We start from the raw sequence: 3107 nt of genomic DNA, 5'->3' as shown, positions 1-3107 counted from the left end.
CTATCCAGGATTTGACATTCAGATGCTTGCTAAGCACAAGCTGAGTTAGGAGATAGCTAAACATCTGATTCTTACTCAGTTACAGGGTTCTCAGGAAGTTCCTATTTGGACATCGATGGTTCTCAAACTGGCTGCACATCGAAGTCATCTAGCAAGCTTTAAAAATTACCAAATGCCCAGATCAATTAAATCTGGAGGGTGGAGCCCAGAAATCAGTATTCTTTATGTTTTCCCAGGTGATTCTAACATGCAGTCTGCACACCACTGATGTATCCCTTTCAGAAATCTGTTGCGTGAAAGCCATATTGTATCCAGATAATTTTGTTTTTTCTAACCCCCACCAGGAAAAGGGATTTTTAGAAAAAGGCACAGCTGTGCTTCTCTCAAGAGGCAGCTTAGCGTTTGGTAAGCGCTGGTCCTCACAGGTTATCTGGAGCGCGGGTTGAAGAGGAGGGAGCCCTTGTCTTGGCAGGGCAGGCAGAGCTTCAGGCTTTGGCAGCTGCCTCCAAAAGCAAAGGATGCCCAGATGCCCCTGAGCACCAGGATGATGTACGCTGACACCAGATTTAATCCGTAACGAGGATGTATGAAGGTCAGGGCTGACGCCAGCAGATGGGTGGGAAGAACTACAGAAGGGCGTACCACTTTTTCTTCTCACAGCCATCAAAAAACATGAATGCCCCAGAACCCACACAGCAGTATGATCACCAACGTCATGAAAGCTGAATTTAAGGAAGAACGCGGGAGAGTTTCCATGAATGCCCACTGTGCCCGGCCCCAAGGAGTCAGACAGGGTATTTACAAAGGAAAATGCTCCCCTCATGATTCCAAAGCCCAAGCCAGAAACAGAAGCCGGCAATCGCATAGAGGGTGCTATGTCATCCGGGTTTATACTCTTCAAACCTTCACTGGCTTTTTTTTCAAGTTCGTAATACGCAAACTGGAACATTTCTTGGATAAGGACTGAGACTAACATGTCAAAGATCAGCAGATATTTCTGTATTGGTCCATCTTTGTTGTCAGCAGTGATTGCTGCCATGGACCAAACAAGGAAGGAAAGCAGCAGAGACACCAACCAGAAGCTCTGATGATGAGGAAGATGATGTGCAAGGGCCTGGCGGTGACGGTGAAGACGTAGAGGGCTAGTACAGGACCGAAGGCTACGAAGGCGCAGCCCAAGAACACGGCCACCGTCAAGGCCATCACCCGGGGACCTGGGGGGGAACGCAGGGGCACCAAGCACTGACAGAGCTGAGCCTGCAGGCAAAGGCGCAGGGCAGAGGGGAGGGGCGGAGGGGGGGTTCTGTTGCTAGATTTTTTCTTAAAGCTGGTGAATTCTCTCTTCCGTATCATCTGCTCTATTTCCAATGCATTCTTCATCTCATTTATTGAGTTCTTTAGCTCCAGAACTTCCGGGGTTTTTAGCATTTCTACCTCCTCGGTAACATATTCCTTCTGTTCGTTAATTTTACTCCTGAACTCACTGAACTGCCTCTCTACGTTTTCCTGTCGCTTGTTGAGCTTCTTCACAACAGCTATTTCGAATTCTCTATCCGTTAGATCACAATACTTCATCATGACTTTAAGTTTGGTTTCGGGAGAATTGTCGTTTTCTTTTTGTCATACCGCGTTACTATGGGTTTTCACGGTGCCTGGTAAGTTGTTTCTCTGACAACACGTTTGAAGTAGTGAACGTCTTTCTTGTTAGGTGAAGCTTTGTTTACTCTGATTCGAAAAATTACCAGGTTGATAATTAGAGGACTTCCTCTTTTTTTCAGTGGGTGGCGCTATAGCACAAGCTTTTGGTTTCTCTTCTCTTTGAGTTGCCTCTGGCTGTATTTGAGAATCGGCACTTTCCACTCTCCAGCGCCTCTGCCAGAGGCGTCGTCAGGGATTATCCTCCCAGGATCGCTGGTGCCTTGCCCCTGCCAGTGTTGCTGCTGTCACTGATGTTGCCTCTGAAGGCACCAGGATGGCAGGAACTTCCACCATGCCCAAGGTCACACCTGGGTTGTAGGCGTGGCCACTGTGGCCGGGGGAGGGAGGCGGGGAGGGAACAAGGCTTAGGGGTGTCTTCTCTACATCTAGGGTTGTCGGGATCGCAGGCGCTGCTGTCATGGCTGGGGATTCTGGAGTCTCGGGCACCACAGTGGCTGGAAGGACCAGGGTCACAGGCCCTGCAGCCACTGCCGCCGGGTTCCTTGTGGCCACGGGTGCCACTGTGGCCAGGAGGCCACAGTCACGTGCACCTGCTCCTCTGCTGCTACCAGTTCCCTGGGGCTGCGGCTCAGCTTCCATGGCCGGGGGCCGGGGTCACAGGCACTGCCTGCTTGCTCCCCCAGTTCTGCCTCTTCTGTGTGCCCCAATCCCCCAACCTCACATGTACAGATGTGTGGATCTCTCTGGCCTCCTGGGGTGTTGGAACACCTTGGGTGAGGAATCTTTGCTAAGTTACGGATATCTGACTAGCTGTAGATTGAATCGGAAAGATAAAGAGCGTGTCTCTTGTTCCTATATCCACCGTGTTTTGACCACTAGTCTGACTTAAGAATTTTCCTTGCCGCTTGGTCCTTATTATAATCCTATTAACTATGAATCTGTGAGGAAAAAACTGGGCCTTAAGAAGTTAGATAACTTTTCCAAGGCCACACAGCTTGTAAGCAATGAAATTGGGATTTAAACCACATGTATTTGATGCCAAAGCCTCTATTTTTTCATCTATCAAAAAGGAGGTTTAATTGGATAATCTCTGAGGTTCCTAGAGATCCAGATTTCCGTGAGTCTATGGGTGGAATAAAGGATTATCTCAGCAAGCCTGGGTTGTCCAAATCTTGCACATTCCAAAGAAAATTTTGGTCCTTGTCTCATTCCTGAGAGATAATCTCTAAGACTTTGCAACATCCTGCCTAATAAGAGTATTCCTGTTTTTCTGGGACCTTGGACCACTCCAGATAATTTATACTGACAATGTATACTTACTTATGGTGGGGCCGTGTACCATGTAGTAATCGCTCGACCCTTGGAGGGGTTGGAGATTGAGTAAATAAGGCCACCCATATGGGCCATCAACCATGCCAATGTGACCAACCCCCAATAAAAACCATGGA

At 48.4% G+C, this 3107-nt stretch overlaps 1 pseudogene across 1 annotated transcript; it reads right to left on the bottom strand.

Moving 5' to 3' along the window:
* Window positions 1-426: 426 nt before the first annotated feature.
* On the bottom strand, window positions 427-1575 carry LOC309829908 (gamma-secretase subunit APH-1B-like; annotated as a pseudogene). The gene is made up of 2 exons: window positions 848-1575; window positions 427-722 (listed from the first exon to the last, which is right to left on the bottom strand). The product of its transcript is annotated as a gamma-secretase subunit APH-1B-like (transcript).
* Window positions 1576-3107: the final 1532 nt, after the last annotated feature.

This window comes from Grampus griseus, assembly GCF_964374135.1.
Source record: "Grampus griseus genome assembly, chromosome: 11".
In the NCBI taxonomy this organism is placed as follows: Eukaryota; Metazoa; Chordata; class Mammalia; order Artiodactyla; family Delphinidae; genus Grampus; species Grampus griseus.
The sequence above is the reverse complement of the archived record's forward strand: the minus strand, read 5'-3'. Positions and strand labels throughout refer to the sequence as shown.